We start from the raw sequence: 21,308 nt of genomic DNA on the forward strand, positions 1-21,308 counted from the left end.
TCATCTCTCATTGGGGAATGCACGTGAATTCTGTGCTACAGAACCAATGAAGAGACGGAGGGTGGGGTTTGTTCGCAGCCGTCGCCTTGCTAAATTCAAGGTTAGAAGCCTCTGCTCTCAAGCTATCAATAAGAAATTGGCAGGTGAGAACTCGTGGCTTTGAAGTGCAGTCGTATTACATTTAAGATATACAAATAAAGGCTTAATTTTCCCTCCAAAATACATTTGCATACAGGCTAAAATAGAGTAAAATGCCTACTGAAGAATGCATTGAACTGTGAAATGAACCCACTGGGCACACACTGGTTGAATCAATGTTTAAAATAAAATGTTATTTGTAGCATACACATATTTAGCCGATGGTATTGCGGATGTAGCGAAATGCTTGTATTTCTAGCTCCAACAGTGCAGTAATATCTAATAAAACACAACAATACACACCAAACTAAAAAGTAAAGAATGGAATAAAGAAATATAAGGACGAGCAATGTCGGACTCTGGAGTATAAATATATACAGTATATAACCAACATGGAATAGAGGTTGAATTGATGTCTGTGTTCAGTGGAAATGCAGTTGGCAACGTCATGCAAGTGATTAAGCAGCTACAGAGAAAGAGGGTCTCAGAGGAGCATTTCTATCCCTGGACCCTCTGTTTATTGGCTGTGTTTCTGTGAATGTTATATAGCACCCCTGGCACTGTCACAGTGTGGGCTAAACTACAGACATTACAAATTGAGTCTGGACTAAGCTGGAGGCTATACACAGATGACAAATGATGAACTGTTTTTCATTAAGAATGGGCCAGAAGGAAACCAAACATAAGAGAAGCATGTATTTTTCAATATCAAAAGAATGTATGCTATGTTAAATCTGCAGAGGCACTGAGGCAGGTGAACACAATCCTCTCTGGAGCTTAAAAAAAACCAGTCAGCCACTGAGAGACTAAAGAGGATGTTTTCCCCGCTGATTTGATACCAGGTCCAAACATGCTTTTACCCGTTACCACAGCAGAGTATTGGCATGGATCCCCAAAACAAGTCTGTTCGGTTGGGGAGAAAAACAGACATGGATCCCCAGAACAAGTCTGTTCGGTTGGGGAGAAAAACAGACATGGATCCCCAGAACAAGTCTGTTCGGTTGGGGAGAAAAACAGACATGGATCCCCAGAACAAGTCTGTTCGGTTGGGGAGAAAAACAGACATGGATCCCCAGAACAAGTCTGTTCGGTTGGGGAGAAAAACAGACATGGATCCCCAGAACAAGTCTGTTCGGTTGGGGAGAAAAACAGACATGGATCCCCAGAACAAGTCTGTTCGGTTGGGGAGAAAAACAGACATGGCTCCCCAGAACAGGTCTGTTCGGTTGGGGAGAAAAACAGACATGGATCCCCAGAACAAGTCTGTTCGGTTGGGGAGAAAAACAGACATGGATCCCCAGAATAAGTCTGTTCGGTTATACTCCCTCAATGTCTAGTTCTGGGAAAGTTGTTCAAATCAAATCACATTTTATTTGTTATATACACCAAATACAACAGGTATATACAACCAAATACAACCTTACTGTGAAATGATTACTTAACAAGCCCTTAACCAACAACACAGTTCAAGAAATAGAGTTATAGAGAAATAGAGTTAACAAAATATTGACTTAATAAATTAAAGTAAAACAACGCAAATTGGAGTGGATCTATGGTTTCCGGCGTTGATGGTGTTGATGTGAGCCATGACCAGCCTTTCAAAGCACTTCATGGCTACTAGCGTGAGTGCTATGGGGCAGTAATAATTTAGGCAGGTTACCTTCGCTTTCTTGGGCACAGGGACTATGGTGGTCTGTTTGAAACATGTAGGTATTACAGACTCAGTCATCGAGAGGTTGAAAATGTCAGTGAAGACACTTGCCAGTTGGTCCGCGCATGCTTTGGGTACACGTACTGGTAATCCGTCTGGCCCCGCAGCTTTGTGAATGATGACCTGTTTAAAGGTCTTACTCAGGTCGGCTACAGAGAGCGTGATCACACAGTTGTCCGGAACAGCTAGTGCTCTCATGCATGCTTCAGTGTTGCTTGCCTCAAAGTGAGCATAAAAGGCATTTAGCTCGTCTGGTAGGCTCGTGTCACTAGGAAGCTCGCGGTGGCGTTTCCCTTTGTAGTCCGTAATAATTTGGGCCTTGTCTTGACAAAGCAGTATATCCTTCACATCAGACTCATTAAAGAAAAGATCTTCGTTCAGTTTGAGGTGAGTAATTGCTGTTCGGATGTCCAGCTCTTTTCGGTCATAAGAGACGGTAGCAGCAATATTATGTACAAAATGAGTTACAAACAATGTGAAAAAACAAACAAAATAGCACGGTTGGTTAAGAGCCAATAAAATGGCACCCATCCCCTCCGGCAGCCATAATATATGTTATATATAATGTTAAGCATCTCCTTCGGACAGTGTGCATCCTAAATAGCACCTTATTCCCTATATTCTGCACTACTTTTGACCTGAGCCCTTTGGGATGCAGTCTATTTCTGAAGTAAATAATCTTACCCATGTGTGTTGGTCCATCAACATGAAGACTTATTTGAGTCAGTAAAACCTGTTGCATATGTCTGCCTTGTTACTGACTACATCTCAAACTTGGCATGCTGCCCTGAGAATAGGATCTATCAGTGGCTAAAGTACTTCACTAAAAAACGTTAAAGTACTACTTAGGTAGTTTTTTTTAGGTATCTGTCCTTTACTATTTATATTTTTGACTACTTTTACTTTTACTTCACTACATTCTTAATGAAAATAATGTACTTTTTACTCCATACATTTTCCCTCACACCCAAAAGTACTTGTTACATTTTGAATGCTTAGGAAGGAAAATTGTCCAATTCACACACTTATCAAGAGAACATCATCCCTGCTTCCTCCGATCTGGCAGACTCACTAAACACAAATACATATTTTGAGTGCTGGAATGTATCCCTGGCTATCCGTACATTTTCAAAACAAGAAAATGGTGCCGTATGCTTTGCGTAATATATGATAAAATATTCTACTTTTACCGCTTGCTCCCGCTCTCCCTCTCTGGCACTCAAGGGCGCCAGACCGCCTTCACTACGCACAACTGTCACCATCGTTACGCGCATCCTGCGCTTCATCCCCCGTCACCATCACGCGCAGCAGCGCATCATTGGGCTCACCTGAACCCTATCATTATTTGATTGCCTCCCCTTATCTGTCTGTTGCCTCTGTGTGTTCCCCGTGTATGCATTAATGTCGTTGTGTGTTCCTGTCCTAACGCTGTCCTCCTGTTCGTTGGTTAAATTAAACGTCTATTCCATGTAACTGCTTCCTGTCTCCAGCGCCGAGCCTTACATTTACTTTTTTAGAACCAAATACTTTTAGACTTTTACTGCAGTATTATTTTACTGGGTGACTTTCACTTTTACTTGAGTCATTTTCTATTAAGGTATCTTTACTTTTACTCAAGTATGACAACTGGGTACTTTTTCATGATACTATGTTGATAGATGTTTTATGGCAAACTGCCTTCCCTTTACTGCAGCAAAGGTGTTTGATGCTGTATTTATAATAGGGATTGGATTATTTTTAGTGTGCAACTGGCTGAAAGACTAAATAAGAGTTACAATTATGGGGATGCTTGGACATAAATAGCTTGCACTTAATTATGAAGGGGAATAGGGGAATTTGAATATGTTGTTGCAGACAAATTTCCCTATGGGATAATAAAGTATTAATTAATTAATTAATTAATTAGTTAATTACAAGCTATTTATGTCCAAACATCCCCTTATGTCACGAGATACTAGGAGTGGTGGGTGGAATCAGGCACAGAGAGCAGGGTTCAGTAGAGTGTCAATTTATTCTCCGGCGCACAAAAAACGGTCACGACAACACACAATTGGCCAGCCCAAAAACACAGGACACAGGACCAAAATAGTCCGGAGAATACATACACGAAAACCACCATACAACAGAGTAACAAAAACAATCCCGCACAAAACAAGGGTGGGATAACCTACTATATAAGGACGCTAATTAAAGGACCGGCTGGTAACCTAACACACACTCAAAAGGGGACAAGTTAGTTGAGGAGTGGCGTAGGGAGTTCTGAGCGAGTTCAGCCCAAGGAACATACCGTGCCCACTCACCAGGCCGGTCCCGGCAATAGGACCGCAGAAACCTGCCCACATCCTGGTTTACGCGCTCCACCTGCCCATTACTCTCGGGGTGAAAACCTGAGGTTAAGCTGACCGAGACCCCCAGTCTCTCCATAAATGCCCTCCACACTCTGGACAAATTGGGGACCCCGATCAGAAACGATGTCCTCAGGCACCCCATAGTGCCGGAAGACATGGGTAAACAAGGCCTCCGCAGTCTGCAGGGCCGTAGGGAGACCGGGCAACGGGATGAGACGACAGGACTTAGAAAACCGATCCACAACGACCAGGATCGTAGTACTTCCCTGGGACGGGGGAAGGTCGATAAGAAAGTCCACCGATAAGTGGGTCCACGGCCGTTGTGGAACGGGGAGGGGTTGTAACTTCCCTCTAGGCAGGTGCCGAGGAGCCTTGCTCTGAGCACACACTGAGCAGGAGGAGACATAAAATCTCACATCTTTAGCCAGCGTGGGCCACTAAGACTCCGCACTGTCCTCTCGATGCCAGGATGACCCGAGGAGGGGAGAGTATGAGCCCACCGGATCAGCTTATCCCGGACCCCCCTCGGCACGTACTGAGTCCCCACTGGACAGTTAGGGGGGGGCGGCTCTAACCGTGAGGCCTCCTCTATCTCCGCGTCCACCTCCCATACCACCGGTGCCACGAGACATGACGGTGGAATGATAGGAGTTGGCTCAACGGACCGCTCCTCGGTATCATAGAGGCAGGACAGCGCGTCGGCTTTGGTGTTTTGGGAGCCTGGCCGGTATGAGATGGTAAACCGAAACCTGGTGAAAAACATGGCCCATCTAGCCTGACGTGGATTTAGTCTCCTCGCTGCCCGGATATACTCGAGATTACGATGGTCAGTCCAGATGAGAAAAGGGTGTTTCGCCCCCTCAAGCCAATGTCTCCACACCTTCAGAGCCTTGACTACAGCTAACAACTCCCGGTCCCCCACGTCATAGTTCCGCTCCGTTGGAATGAGCTTGCTCGAAAAGAAAGCACATGGGCGGAGCTTGGGTGGAACGCCCGAGCGCTGGGAAAGCACGGCCCCGACCCCCGCCTCAGACGCATCCACCTCCACTATGAAAGCTAAAGAGGGGTCCGGATGCGCCAACACGGGCGCATTGGTGAACAGCTCTTTCAAACGACTGAAAGCTCTGCCCGCCTCTGCTGACCAACGCAAGCGCACCGGTCCTCCCTTCAGCAGTGAGCTGATGGGAGCAGCCACCTGACCAAAACCCCGGATAAACCTCCTGTAGTAATTGGCAAACCCTAAAAACCGCTGCACTTCTTTCACCGTGGTCGGAGTTGGCCAATTACGCACGGCTGTAACGCGGTCATCCTCCATCACCACCCCGGAGGTGGAAATACGATACCCCAGGAAGGAAACGGACTGTTTGAAAAACTCACATTTCTCCGCCTTGCAATACAGGTCATGCTCCAGCAGTCGCCCAAGTACCTTACGCACCAGAGACACAGGCGCCGCGCGTGTGGCAGAATAGATCAAGATGTCATCGATGTACACTACCACTCCCTGCCCGAGCAGGTCTCGGAGAATCTCATCTACGAAGGATTGGAAGACGGCTGGAGCATTCTTCAACCCATATGGCATGACGCGGTACTCATAATGACCAGATGTAGTACTAAATGCGGTTTTCCACTCATCTCCTCCCCGGATACGCACCAGATTATACGCGCTCCTCAGGTCCAGTTTTGTGAAGAAGCGCGCCCCGTGAAATGATTCCACCGCCGTAGCGATGAGAGGTAGTGGGTAACTAAACCCCACTGTGATGGAATTTAGACCTCTATAATCAATGCACGGACGCAGACCTCCATCCTTCTTCTTCACAAAAAAGAAGCTTGAGGAGACGGGTGATGCGGAGGGCCGAATGTACCCCTGTCCCAGCGATTCAGCAACCTATGTTTCCATCGCTACCGTCTCCTCCTGGGACAATGGATACACGTGACTCCTAGGAAGTGCAGCGTTCTCCAGAAGGTTTATCGCGCAGTCCTCTCGACGATGGGGTGGTAATTGGGTCGCCCTCTTTTTACTGAAGGCGATAGCCAAATCGGCATATTCAGAGGGAATGCGCACGGTGGAAACCTGGTCTGGACTCCCCACCGTAGTCGCACCAACGGCAACTTCTATACACCTGCCTGAACACTCCTCTGACCACCCCTTAAGAGCTCCTGTCGCCAGGAAATCACCGGGTTGTGTTAAGCTAGCCAGGGAATTCCCAACACCACTGGAAACGCAGGTGAATCTATAAGGAACAGACTAATCTGCTCCTTATGATCCCCCTGCATTACCATGTCCAGCGGCACCGTAGCCTCCCTAACTACTCCTGACCCTAATGGTCGGCTATCTAAGGAGTGCACGGGGAAAGGTAGGTCTAACGACACCAGGGGAATTCCTAGCCTTAACGCGAGCCCACAATCCATGAAATTCCCAGCTGCGCCTGAATCGACTAGCGCCTTATGCTGTAGAGAGGGGAAAAAACAGCGAAAGAAGTCAACACATACATATGACCGACAGGAAGCTCTGGGTGAGTCTGGTGCTTACTCACCTGGGGTGATCGAGTAGTGCTCCGCCTGCCCTCCCGACTCCCAGACGAGTTCCTCCAGCACCGGTCGACACTCCTCCTCCGGTCCCCCTCGAAGCCGCCCCTCCTAATTCCATAGGGATAGGGGCAGGAGGGCTGGGAAGTGGAAACGACAGGACCTGATCCGAACGCCCGCGGGCAGCCAGCAGGTTGTTGAGACGGATAGCCAAGTCAATGAGTTCATCCAGTGTGAAGGTGGTGTCCCGACATGCCAGCTCCCTGCGGACGTCCTCCCTGAGACTGCATCAGAAATGATCTATCAAGGCCCTGCCGTTCCACCCTGCTCCTGCGGCCAAGGTCCTGAACTCCAGGGCAAAATCCTGTACGCTCCTCGTCTCCTGACGCAGGTGGAACAGCCGTGAACTCTGGGTAATTATCCCTCGCCGAGTCCAGACCATTCCACACTGCGTTGGCCCACTCGAGGGCTCGCCCAGTCAAACAGGAGACGAGGGCGCTCACGCTCTCCTCTCCGGAGGGAGCAGGACGCACGGTAGCCAGGTACAGTTCTAGTTGGAGAAGGAAACCCTGGCACCCAGCCGCCGTTCCGTCATACTCCCGTGGGAGCGTCAGCCGAAGAGCCCCGGAGCCAGATGTGGTTGCAGGAACAGGAGGTGCTGAAGGAGGGGGTGCTGGAGATGAGGTGGGAAAGCCACTCCTCTCCCATCGATCCATCCTCTCCATCATTTGGTCCATGGCCGAACCAATCCTGTGAAGCACGCTGGTGTGATGGAGGACCCTCTCCTCCATCGATGGGAGAGGAGACGCTGCTGATTCCATTGCAGAGGGTGCGGGATTCTGTCACGAGATACTAGGAGTGGTGGGTGGAATCAGGCGCAGAGAGCAGGGTTCAGTAGAGTGTCAATTTATTCTCCGGCGCACAAAAAACGGTCACGCCAACACACAGGGTGCATACAATTGACCAGCCCAAAACACAGGACCAAAATAGTCCAGAGAATACATACACGAAAACCACCATACAGTGCCTTGCGAAAGTATTCGGCCCCCTTGAACTTTGCGACCTTTTGCCATATTTCAGGCTTCAAACATAAAGATATAAAACTGTATTTTTTTGTGAAGAATCAACAACAAGTTGACATTTATTGGATATTTCAAACTTTTTTAACAAATCAAAAACTGACAGATCCTTACATTATCAGAAAAAAAGCATAAAAAGGAGCTAAAAAATATATATATATTAATTTAATTCCATACAATTTAAAGTCTACTCTTTTATTGTTTAGCACTTTAATATTTCACTCTGCACTGGCACTTTTTAAATGATTTTAAGTATGGAACTGGCCGATGGTTTAAATAAGGGTTATGACTACAGTTAAGGTGTCATGACTTCCGCCGAAGTTGGCTCCCCTGCCTGTTCGGGCGGTGCGCGGCGGTCGTCGTCACCGTCCTACTAGCCACTACCGATCCCTCTGGCATGCATCATTCAAGACTAAGTTTGAATTGGGTGCAGCGCAATGGACATATACTGAACAAAAATATAAATTCAACATGCAACAATTTCAACAATTTTACTGAGTTATGCAGTGGTTATAAAGTTCATACAGTGGTTCCTTCTTTAAAAGTTGTGTCATACTGTGGTACACCTTGCGGGCTGCTGCAGCATTCTGTGGCACGTTATCTATTTGTCAGCAATTTGTTCTGATAATGCAAGTTATTGCTAGTTTGACCACCAGAGGGCATCTTTGAGAAGCATTTGATAGTCTTCCGTATTGGATTTAGCAGAGAATTTATAACCTTTTTTATAAAAACTTAGAATATGGGATTGAGTTTAAGAAATTTGTCTTAATTTGATTAAAATTATGGTGTTTCTATTCAGAGATAAACAAAAAATGAAACCATCAGGGTTTCCGTTAGGTTGGGAAAATATGGCGCTGAACAACGGGAGGAAGGAGTAGGATGTCCTTGTAAATAAAAATGTGTTCTTAACTGACCTGCCTAGTTAAATAAAGGTTACACGAAGAGCATAACATTTCTGCACCCTAATTTTAAAATTATTGTCTAACCAATACCCAAATGGAGATTAAGTGAAAATGTCTTGATTTATCAAGACCAGTCCCCATGCTTGTGTCAGAGCAGAGCGAAACGGTGATAAAATAGTTGTAGGCTTTTGCTTCTAACTTCAATATTGTCACGATTTCTAGGAGGGTGAGGCGCAGGGCGATCCGGATGGAGGCGGGGGAATTTTCTTAGCATGGAAGGATCTAATACATCCTCCTCCGGAACCCAGCATCTCTCCTCCGGACCGTACCCCTCCCAGTCCACGAGGTACTGAAGGCCCCTCTCCCGACGTCTCGAATCCAAAATGGATCATACGGAGTACGCCGGGACCTCCCGCACCTCAGACTCTTGGAGCGGACCAGCCACCACCGGACGGGGGGGGAGAGACATGTAACGAGGGGTTAATGCGTGCGGTAATTAGTGGGTAGCTGTAACCTATAACATACCTCGTTCACTCTCCTCAGGACTTTAAACGGCCCCACAAACCGCGTACCCAGCTTCCGGCAGGACAGGCGGAGGGGCAGGTTTCGGGTCGAGAGCCAGACCCTGTCCCCTGGTGCGAACACCGGGGCCTCACTGCGGTGACGGTCTGCGCTAACTTTCTGGCGCAGTATGGCGCGCTGAAGGTGGACGTGGGCTGCCTCCCAGGTTTCCTCCACACGCCGGAACCAATTGTCCACCGCAGGAGCCTCGGTCTGACTCTGATGCCAAGGAGCCAGAACCGGCTGATACCCTAATACACATTGAAAGGGAGAAAGGTTAGTGGAGGAGTGGCGTAGTGAGTTTTGGACCATCTCTGCCCAGGGCACAAATTTCGCCCACTCCTCCGGCAGATCCTGGCAATAAGACCGCAGAAACATACCCACATCCTGGTTAACTCTCTCCACCTGCCCATTACTCTCGGGGTGAAAACCTGAGGTAAGGCTGACCAAGACCCCCAGACGTTCCATGAACACCTTCCAGACCCTTGGCGTGAACTGGGGACCCCGGTCAGACACTATATCCTCAGGCACCCCATAGTGCCAGAAGATGTGTGTAAACAGAGCCTCCGCAGTTTGTAAGGCCGTAGGGAGACCGGGCAAAGGGAGGAGACAACAGGACTTAGAAAAACGATCCACAACGACCAGGATCGTGGTGTTACCCTGTGAAGGTGGACGATCAGTTAAGAAATCCACCGACAGGTGTGACCAAGGCCATTGTGGAACAGGTAAGGGTGACTTTACATTTGTCACTTTGTCTGGTGACTTTACATGTTGCGTTTATATTTTTGTTCTGCTAGTCTCAAGAAACACTGTCTGGCAGTGGCGACTCGTCATTCAGGGCAGGGCCCCATATTTTTAGCAACAAAAAAAAGATCCCAGAAATGTTTGGGCTTGCCTTTTTTTTATTAATACGTGTCAACATATCAGTTCGCAGCCAATGTAAAAAATAAATATATCATTGAGTCTCCAAAATGCAGGTGTTTCAGCTTAGCATAGTGCTTTCTGTGGTGGTGGGGCAAACCAGCAGAAAATACAGAGCGTTGCGCCGTGATTGCCTTAGTTTTCTGTCTCTCATGGGGACCAGTGGAGGCTGGTGACTTGAAAAATTGAGGAGGCTGGGAGACCCACGCTATAGGCACGTAACGCACAGAGATGACAAAGTGTGTTTCAAAAATCGGCAAAAACGAATGATTTTAACTTAAAGCATTTAATAAAGACATTTATTTTACAATATTATGGGGAATGGGAATGAGAGAGCTACTTACACCGTGTGGGAAAGAGATCAGGCAGTGATTGAATGAGGGTATGAGGAATGAGTTGAGGTGTTCAGAGACTTGACCAGTGCAGGACAGGATTTGACTGGGAAGACAAAAAACTATAACACTAGACACTACACAGTTAGACAAAGGAGCTAAGAATGATTTAGTCCAAGCAAGGAGTAAAATCATTGATTTGTAATAATGTGATTGTGTATGTGATTGACTACATACAGGAATGAGAGAAAATGTATAGGGGTACTCACAGTGCATGGAGGGTAAGCATTCAATGTGCCAGTGGATGAGCGGGCACATGAGAAGTGGCTTCAGTTCATGTCAGGAGAAAGTTGATAAAGGTAGTGGAGTGGAGTAGTCATCACCTCTTATTCAGGGAACTGGAGAGGACTTGGCTGTAAAATACAAATATCAGATACATTCCATTACAGCTGCACCATCATAGGTTTGGACAATGAGTTTCTCTATGAACTCAAACATCTCAAAATTCACAAAGTCAAACACAGACTGCGCATCTCACCCACTTTACACATCAAAGTATCCCAAGAAACGTTCCTAAATGAAGCCCTGATCATCCACATACCTGACGATAACTGACAAATGCAAGCAGACTGGTGCCACTATAGGTCCCAGAGCTTTGGGACAATTTTTACTCCCTGGGGCCTGGAGTTTTGTGATGGCGCGAGAGGGGATGGCTGCCGTCTTATCGTGTCTTAAACAACCATGCTATTTTGTTTGTTTTGTCGCGTTGTTCGTAACTAGATTTGTACATAATGTTGCTGTACCATCTCTTATGACCGAAAAGAGCTTCTGGACATCAGAACTGTGATTACTCACCTCAGATTAGACAACAAGTTTTTCTTCAAAGAGTCGGACGGGAGGAATATACTACTACAGACACCCAACCAGAACCAGATCCCCGTCATTTGTTGGAGAAGGAAATGGAGATTTTGCGGAAAAAGATCAGGGTGCCTTGTGAGGATCAGGCGACGAGTGACTAACCTGCCTTTAGCATCATCCTGTAAACAACAGCTGGTGCACGATATCTAAGGAAGTCTCGAGGTTTTGATTGCCTGAGGTAGAGTATCTCATGATAAGCTGTAAACCACACTATCTACCTAGAGAGTTTTCATTTGTATTTTTCGTAGCTGTCCATGTCACGCCCTGACCATAGTTTGCTTTGTATGTTAATAGGTTTTGTTTGGTCAGGGTGTGATCTAAGTGGGCATTCTATGTTGTATGTCTAGTTTGTCTGATTCTGTGTTTGGCCTGATATGGTTCTCAATCAGAGGCAGGTGTTAGTCGTTGTCTCTGATTGGGAACCATATTTAGGTAGCATGTTTTGTCATTGTGGGTTGTGGGTGATTGTCTATGTTAGTTGCTTGTGTCAGCACAGTTCTTATTATAGCTTCACGGTCGTTATTCGTTTACTGTTTTGTATTCAGTGTTCAGTGCTTTCTTTAATTAAAGTATCATCATGAATACATACCACGCTGCATTTTGGTCCACTTCTTACGACGATCGTGAGTCCACATACCACCACAGACCGATGCTGGCACTAAAACCGCACTCAATGAGCTGTATACCGCCATAAGAAAACAGGAAAACGCTCATTCAGAGGTGGCGCTCCTAGTGGCCCGGGGACTTAAATCAGTTTAGCCTCATTTCTATCAGCATGGTAAATGTGCAAACAGAGGGGAAAACACTCTAGACCACCTTTACACCACACACAGAGAACAGTGAGTACAAAGCTCTCCCTCGCCCTTCATTTGGAAAATCTTACCATAATGCTATCCTCCTGATTCCTGCTTGCAAGCAAAAATTAAAGCAAGAAGCACAAGTGACACGGTCTATAAAAAGTGGTCAGATGAAGCGGATGAGAAACTACAGGACTGTTTTGCTAGCACAGCCTGGAATATGTTCCGGGATTCTTCCGATGGCATTAAGGAGTACACCACATCAGTCACTGGTTTTATCAATAAGTGCATCGAGGACGTCGTCCCCACAGTGACTGTATGTACATACGCCAACCAGAAGCCATGGATTACAGGCAACATTCACGCTGAGCTAAAGGGTAGAGTTGCCACTTTCAAGGAGTGGGACTCTAACCCAGAAACTTATAAGAAATCCCGCTATGCCCTCCGATGAACCATCAAACAGGCAAAGCATCAATACAGGACTAAGATCGAATTGTACTACACCAGCTCTGACGCTCGTCGGATGTGGCAGGGCTTGCAAACTATTACAGACTACAAAGGGAAGCACAGCCGAGAGTTGCCCAGTGACACGAGCCTACCAGACCAGCTAAATAACTTCTGTGCTCGCTTCGAACCAAGTAAAACTGAAACATGCATGAGAGCATCAGCTGTTCCGGATGACTGTGTGATCACGCTCTCCGCATTCACAATGCCGCAGGGCCAGACGGATTACCAGGACGTGTACTCCGAGCATGCGTTGACCAACTGGCAAGTGCCTTCATTGACATTTTCAAACTCTCCCTGACTGAGTCTGTAATACCAACATGTTTCAAGCAGACCACCATAGTCCCTGTGCCAAAGAACACTAAGGTAACCTGCCTAAATGACTACTGACCCATAGCACTCACTTCTGTAGCCATGAAATGCTTTGAAAGGCTGGTCATGGCTCACATCAACACCATTATCCCAGAAACCCTAGACCCACTCCAATTTACATACCCCACCAACAGATCCCCAGATGATGCAATCTCTATTGCACTCCACACTGCCCTTTCGCACCTGGACAAAAGGAACACCTATGTGAGAATGCTGTTCATTGACTACAGCTCAGCGTTCAACACCATAGTGCCCTCAAACTCACCACTAAGCTAAGAACCCTGGGACTAAACACCTCCCTCTGTAACTGGATTCTGGACTTCCTGACGGGCCGCCTCCATGTGGTAAGGGTAGATAACAACACATCTGCCACGCTGATCCTCAACATGGGGGCTCCGCATGGGTGCGTGCTCAGTTCCCTCCTGTACTCCCTGTTCACTCATGACTGCACGGCCAGGCACAACTCCAAAACCATCATTAACTTCTTATGGCTGAAATCCCGTTAACGGGATAGATTTGACAACAGCCAGTGAAAGTGCAGGGCGCCAAATTCAAACAACAGAAATCTCATAATTAACATTCCTCAAACATACAAGTATTATACACCATTTTAAAGATAAACTTGTTGTTAATCCCACCACAGTGTCCGATTTCAAAAAGGCTTTACGACGAAAGCATACCATGCGATTATGTTAGGTCAGCACCTTGTCACAGAAAAACAGAGCCATTTTTCCAGCCAAAGAGAGGAGTCACAAAAAGCAGAAATAGAGATTAAATTAATCACTAACCTTTGATGATCTTCATCAGATTGCATTCATAGGACTTCATGTTACACAATACATGTATGTTTTGTTCGATAAAGTTTATATTTATATCCAACAATCTCAGTTTATATTGGCGCGTTATGTTCAGTAATGTTTTGCTTCCAAAACATCCAGTGATTTTGTAGAGAGCCACATCAATTTACAGAAATACTCATAATAAACATTGATAAAAGATACAAGTGTTATGCATGGAATTATAGATAAACTTCTCCTTAATGCAACCGCTGTGTCAGATTTTAAAAAAGCTTTACGGAAAAAGCACACCATGCAATAATCTGAGTACAGCACTCAGGCACCAAAACAAGCCATACAGATACCCGCCATGTTGTGGAGTCAACAGAAGGCAGAAATAGCATTATAAATATTCACTTACCTTTGATGATCTTCATCAGAATGCACTCCCAGGAATCCCAGTTCCACAATAAATGTTTGTTTTGTTCGATAAAGTCCATCATTTATGTCCAAATACCTCCTTTTTGTTTGCACGTTTAGCCCAGCAATCCAAATGCTCAATGCGCGATCGCTTAGTTCAGACGAAAAGTCAAAAAAGTTATATTACAGTTCGTAGAAACATGTCAAACAATGTTTAGAATCAATCTTTAGGATGTTTTTATCATAAATCTTCAATAATGTTTCAACCGGACAATTCCTTTGTCTTTAGAAATGAAAAGGAACACAGCTCACTCTCATGACCACGCACATGACTTAGCTCATGGCATTCTGCCAGACACCTGGTTGAAACAGCTCTCATTCACTTCCCCTTCACAGTAGAAGCCTCGAACAAGGTTCTAACGACTGTTGACATCTAGTCAAAGCCTTAGGAAGTGCAATTGGACCAAATTGACACTGTATCTTGAATAGGCAAAGACTTGAAAAACTACAAACGTCAGATTTCCCACTTCCTGGTTGGATTTTTTCTCAGGTTTTTGCCTGCCATATGAGTTCTGTTATTCTCACAGACATCATTCAAAAAGTTTTTGAAACTTCAGAGTGTTTTCTATCCAAATCTACTAATAATATGCATATCTTAGCTTCTGGGCCCGAGTAGTACTTGAAAATCATACAATGTGATTTTCTGGATTTTTGTTTTAGATTCCGTCTCTCACAGTTGAAATGTACCTTTGATAAAAAATTACAGACCTCTTGTTACGCCCTGACCTTAGTATTCTTTGTTTTCTTTATTATTTTGGTTAGGTCAGGGTGTGACATGGGTGATGTATGTGTTTTTTTGTACTGTCTAGGGGTTTTGTATGTTTATGGGGTTGTTTACTATCTAGGTGTTTTGTATGTCTATGGTTGCCTAGATTGGTTCTCAATCAGAGGAAGCTGTTTATTGTTGTCTCTGATTGGGAACCATATTTAGGCAGCCATATTCTTTGGGTAATTTGTGGGTTATTGTCTATGTCTAGTTGTCTGTACTATTATATTATAGCGTCACGTAGAAATACAGTAGTCCCAGAGATAATGATACAAGGTGGGGGGCTGTGCTTTGGCAAAGTGGGTGGGGTTATATCCTTCCTGTTTTCCTGTAATAATACAACACATTTTCCAAAAAGTAGTAGCATTAGTCACGTAAACACAGAAATAAACAAATGGCACATTGGATTCCTAATTTTAAAAATAAGTGGTGCTTTTCTTACTGAGGAGACAAAGTTAAATAAATTACTACCATAAACGTTACAGTGCTCGGATGGGGCCACAGTGTCTCCTGACCCCTCCTGTCTCAGCCTCCAGTATTTATGCTGCAGTAGTTTATGTGTTGGGGGGCTAGGGTCAGTTTGTTATATCTGGAGTACTTCTCTTGTCCTATTCGGTGTACTGTGTGAATTCAAGTGTGCTCTCTCTAATTCTCTTTTTCTCTCTTTCTTTCTCTCTCTCGGAGGACCTGAGCCCTAGGACCATGCCTCAGGACTACCTACATGATGACTCTTGCTGTCCTCAGTCCACCTGGCCGTGCTGCTGCTCCAGTTTCAACTGTTCTTCCTTATTATTATTTGACCATGCTGGTCATTTATGAACATTTAAACATCTTGGCCATGTTCTGTTATAATCTCCACCCGGCACAGCCAGAAGAGGACTGGCCACCCCACATAGCCTGGTTCATCTCTAGGTTTCTTTCTAGGTTTTGGCCTTTCTAGGGAGTTTTTCCTAGTCACCGTGCTTCTACACCTGCATTGCCTGCTGTTTGTGGTTTTAGGCTGGGTTTCTGTACAGCACTTTGAGATATCAGCTGATGTACGAAGGGCTATATAAATACATTTGATTTGAAGGTCAGTTTTGCACTTCACCTCCTGATGATTATGATGACTAACAATGTTAGAATAAAAAATAAAAACACAAGGCTGAAACATGCTCTCTCTCTCTCTCTCTCTCTCTCTCTCTCTCTCTCTCTCTCTCTCTCTCTCTCTCTCATCTGCAGACATGTTTTGATGGGAGAGGATTACAACACCCAGTCCCATCATTGATAACCTCACCCGCTCTTAAGATAACCTTCGGGCCGACTAGAGACACTTATGTAATTGTGATGAACTGAGAGAATATTTGGGTAGCACTGATTCATTAATCATATCCCTGCTCCTACGTTCTTACCTCTTTCCCTTTCTGTCTTTTACACCTCTCTCGCCACCTCTTACTTCTTCTGTTTTTATAATGCACCACAGATGTGCATTGAAGTACAGATTGAACTTGTATTTATAATATTACAAGTATATTTATAATGCATGTATTTATAACACTTGGATAATTAACTTCTTTCAATAAAGCGTTTCACATTCTCTACTGGTTGAAATTAATTAAGTCTCTCATTTGATGAAATACTACACCGATCCTGTGTTTATCAGATCAATGCAGATGAAGGGCATTAGATATTGAGATGAACTGCTTTTAGAGTATTTACATGATGCATAGGTGTAACGCCCTGACCTTAGTTATCTTTGTTTTCTTTATTATTTTGGTTAGGTCAGGGTGTAACAAGGGGGGTTTGTTTAGTTTTTGTATTGTCTAGGGTTTTTTGTAAGTCTAGGTGTTTATATGTCTATGGTTGCCTGGATTGGTTCTCAATCAGAGGCAGCTGTTTATCGTTGTCTCTGATTGGGGACCATATTTAGGTAGCCATATTCCTTGGGTAGTTTGTGGGTTCTTATTCTATGTTTAGTTGCCTGTCTGCACTAGCCATATTAGCTTCACGGTTCGTTTTGTTGTTTTGTATAGTTTGTTCTGTGTTCTTTCTTCATTAAAAGGATAATTTATGCTTATCACGCTGCGCCTTGGTCTCCTCCATATGACGACCGTGACAGAAGAACCCACCAAATAAGGACCAAGCAGCGTGTGAATGAGGAGCGGACATCCTGGGCCCGGGAGAAAGATGAGTGGGGGACATCCTGGACCTGGGAGGAGGTAATGGCAGGGGACAAGACCCTGCCATGGAAGCAGGTGGAGATAGCACGGGAGGAAAGGTGACGATATGACGAGTCAAGGCAACCACAGAAACCCCAATAACATTTTTTTGGGGGGGGGCACATGGGGCAGTCGGCGGAGCCGAGGAGTAAACCAGAGCCAGTCTGGGAGAAGGAGGAGTCAGAGGAGAGAGAAATGGGGGAGTTGTTGAGTTGGTGGAGGACGCACGGATTTGGAATAAAAGAAAGTGTTGTCAGTTTGGTACCACCTGAGTCAGCTCTCTGTACTCGTCCTGAAACATGTGTTAAAGTTCCGGAACAATTGATGCCGGTTATACACACCAGGTCTCCAGTGTACCTTCAAGACCCAGTGCGTCCTGTGCCAACTCCTCGCACTCTCCCTCAAGTGCGCTTTCCCAGTCAGGTGTGTCCTGTTCCTGCTCCTCACACTCTCCCTCCAGTGCGCCTCCACAGTCCAGTACGTCCTGCTCCTGCTCCTCGCACTCGCCCTGAGGTGCGGGTCTCCAGCCTGGTACCACCAGTACCGGCACCACGCACCAGGCCTACAGTGCGCCTCGGCAGTCCAGAGCGTCCGGCGACAGTACCCAGTCCAGAGCGTCCGGCGACAGTACCCAGTCCGGAGAGTCCGGCGACAGTACCCAGTCCGGAGCGTCCGGCGACAGTACCCAGTCCGGAGCGTCCGGCGACAGTACCCAGTCCGGAGCGTCCGGCGACAGTACCCAGTCCGGAGCGTCCGGCGACAGTACCCAGTCCGGAGCGTCCGGCGACAGTACCCAGTCCGGAGCGTCCGGCGACAGTACCCAGTCCGGAGCGTCCGGCGACAGTTTACAGTCCGGAGCCTCCGGCGACGGGCCACAGTCCGGCGCCTCCGGCGACGGGCCACAGTCCGGCGCCTCCGGCGACGGGCCACAGTCCGGAGCCTCCGGCGACGGGCCACAGTCCGGCGCCTCCGGCGACGGGCCACAGTCCGGAGCCTCCGGCGACGGGCCACAGTCCGGCGCCTCCGGCGACGGGCCACAGTCCGGCGCCTCCGGCGACGGGCCACAGTCCGGAGCCTCCGGCGACGGGCCACAGTCCGGCGCCTCCGGCGACGGGCCACAGTCCGGAGCCTCCGGCGACGGGCCACAGTCCGGAGCCTCCGGCGACGGGCCACAGTCCGGAGCCTCCGGCGACGGGCCACAGTCCGGAGCCTCCAGCCACGATCTCCAGCCCGGGGTCTCCAGCGACGGTCCCCAGCCCCGGGTCACCAGCGACGGTCCCCAGTCCAGAATCTCCGGAGATGATCCACGCAGCGAGGGTCCCCAGCCCGGGGCCTACGGCGAGGCTCCGCAGTCCAGAGCCTCCGGCGATGATCCACGGGTCAGTGCTACAAGGGCAGAGGGATCAGTGTAAAGAAGGGGGCGGCGTCCAGAACCAGAGCCACCACCGAAGTTAGATGCCCACCCAGACCCTCCCATATAGGTTTAGGTTTGGGGCCGGGAGTCCGCACCTTGTTCTCTTTGTTTTCTTTATTATTTTGGCTAGGTCAGGGTGTGACAATGGTGGTTTGTTTAGTTTTTGTATGTCTAGGGGTTTTTGTAAGTCTAGGTGTTTATATGTCTGTGGTTGCCTACATTGGTTCTCAATCAGAGGCAGCTGTTTATCGTTGTCTCTGATTGGGGACCATATTTAGGTAGCCATATTCCTTGGGTAGTTTGTGGGTTCTTATTCTATGTTTAGTTGCCTGTCTGCACTTGCCATATTAGCTTTACGGTTCGTTTTGTATAGTTTGTTCTGTGTTCTTTCTTCATTAAAAGAAGAATGCATGCTTATCACGCTGCACCTTGGTCTCCATATGACGACCGTGACAATAGGAAGTGTAGTGTATCATTTTGAAAATTATATTTCTGTATATATGAATTACAAATCAGCCTTTAACTTGTTAAATCCTGTTTCTAATCTATTAGTTAAATTGTGTAACCATTGATGTCCCAGGACCAAGATTGGTAAAATCTGTTGGATGTGTATAATTGTAATACATACATGCAGACACAGCATCATTCAAAGACTGGAATTTGATACTCTTGGTAATGGATATTACTGAAAAATTCTCTCAAAGACATTCATACCTGAACTGCACCTTTATTTACCAAGGTAGAGTACATGATCAATGAATACATTAAATGTACAGGCCACAATGTGGGGATCTCATGCATGGTAATAACTACATGTATATCATCTAGGATGTGACGATGGTGAATAAAATCTCTCAATTTCTGCCCATTTAAGTGCATTTGTAAATCAGGACCTTTCTTGAGTTGGGCTCTGGGATGGTGTCACGGCTTTCGTCGGAAGAAGAGGAGTCATTGTGCAGCTGGGTACGTGTTCATCTTTATTAGCTCAACTGACTGAACACTGAATACAAAATAACAAAAGAATAGCTGAAACAGTTCTGCAAGGTGCAACCAACACTAAACAGAAAATAACCACCCACAACTAACAGTTGGAAAACCGGCTACCTAAGTATGGTTCTCAATCAGAGACAACGATAGACAGCTGCCTCTGATTGAGAACCACACCCGGCGAAACACAGAAATCCAAAACATAGAAAATAAACATAGAATGCCCACCCTAGTCACACCCTGGCCTAACCAAAATAGAGAATAAAAGCCTCTCTATTGCCAGGGCGTGACAGATGGTGAAACTGTTGAGAATGGGAGTTTATGGTTGTGTGGGGGGAAAGGGTTGAGTGTGTATCCCGCAACTGTTGCGGAGGAGTAAAAGATGTTAGGGACAATAGAGGATTATCCACAGCTACTGTATATATAATACAAATCGAGGTGAGGGCGATGGAAGTGCATTTGTCAGTTGATCTACTTAAATTCGGTAAATGGAACTGTGTGCTCTTTTCGAAGGATGGATCCCAGTCTGTTCAGGGCAATGGGATGCGGGGGGTCGGAGGTGGTCTGCCGGGCATTGGGATGACGGCCCAGCTCGGGATGAGGAGGGCTTTTAGCGGGTGGAATGGTGGGGACCAATTGGAGGTTTACTTAGTAGCAATGCAAATATCATGGTACAGCTATATAGACACTCAATCATCATGTTAATTTTTAATGGTACGTTTACAAACATATATTTTGATAAATATAATTGAAAGTTGTGTCTCATTATGGTAAGTGGTGAAATAAGTATAGCCAGCTACAATTGTAATGGCTTAGCAGATAATAAGAAAAAACAATCAGTATTTACCTGGCTAAAACATATATAAGAATGTATCAACTCTACAAGCAACACTAGACTCTATTATTATGGTGGGAGATTTTAATACGGTCTTAAATACCTCTATGGACCGGAAAGGAAATCACACTACAAACTATCCCCCTCACTTAAGGAAATCATGAATGTCATGGATATATTGGAATTAGTGGATATATGGAGACTTAAATACCCTGACCTAGTGAGATATACATGGAGGAGGCTTGACTACTTTCTTATACCATTCTCTCTGGCACCAAAAGTTTAAAAAGTGTTGATAGGGGACAGAATGCGGTCGGATCATCACATAATTGGCATATATATTACTCTTACGGAATTTCCACGTTGGCGAGGATATTGGAAATTTAATCAAAGCCTACTAGATGATAAATTGTTTAGATCTAGGACAGAAGAATTTATAACAGACTTTTTCAGACATAACATAGGTACAGCAGATCCCCTTATTGTATGGGACACTTTTAAGTGTGCCTTTAGAGGCCATGCAATTCAGTACTCATCAATAAAACAAAAGCAATTTAGATCAAAAGAGTCCATATTAACAAAGGAAATTGAAGGACTACCAGTACAGTTAGATAGCCTTAAAAACGGTATCATAGAAGCACTGAATACGTTAGAGGAAAAACAAAAAGAAATGGAGGAACTTATTCAAGAAAGATCCAGTGTAATATATTATAAAAATAAAGTGAACTGGATGGAATATGAGG

Source organism: Oncorhynchus mykiss, chromosome 18 (genome assembly GCF_057628025.1).
Source record: "Oncorhynchus mykiss isolate SJ-2025 chromosome 18, ASM5762802v1, whole genome shotgun sequence".
NCBI lineage: Eukaryota > Metazoa > Chordata > Actinopteri > Salmoniformes > Salmonidae > Oncorhynchus > Oncorhynchus mykiss.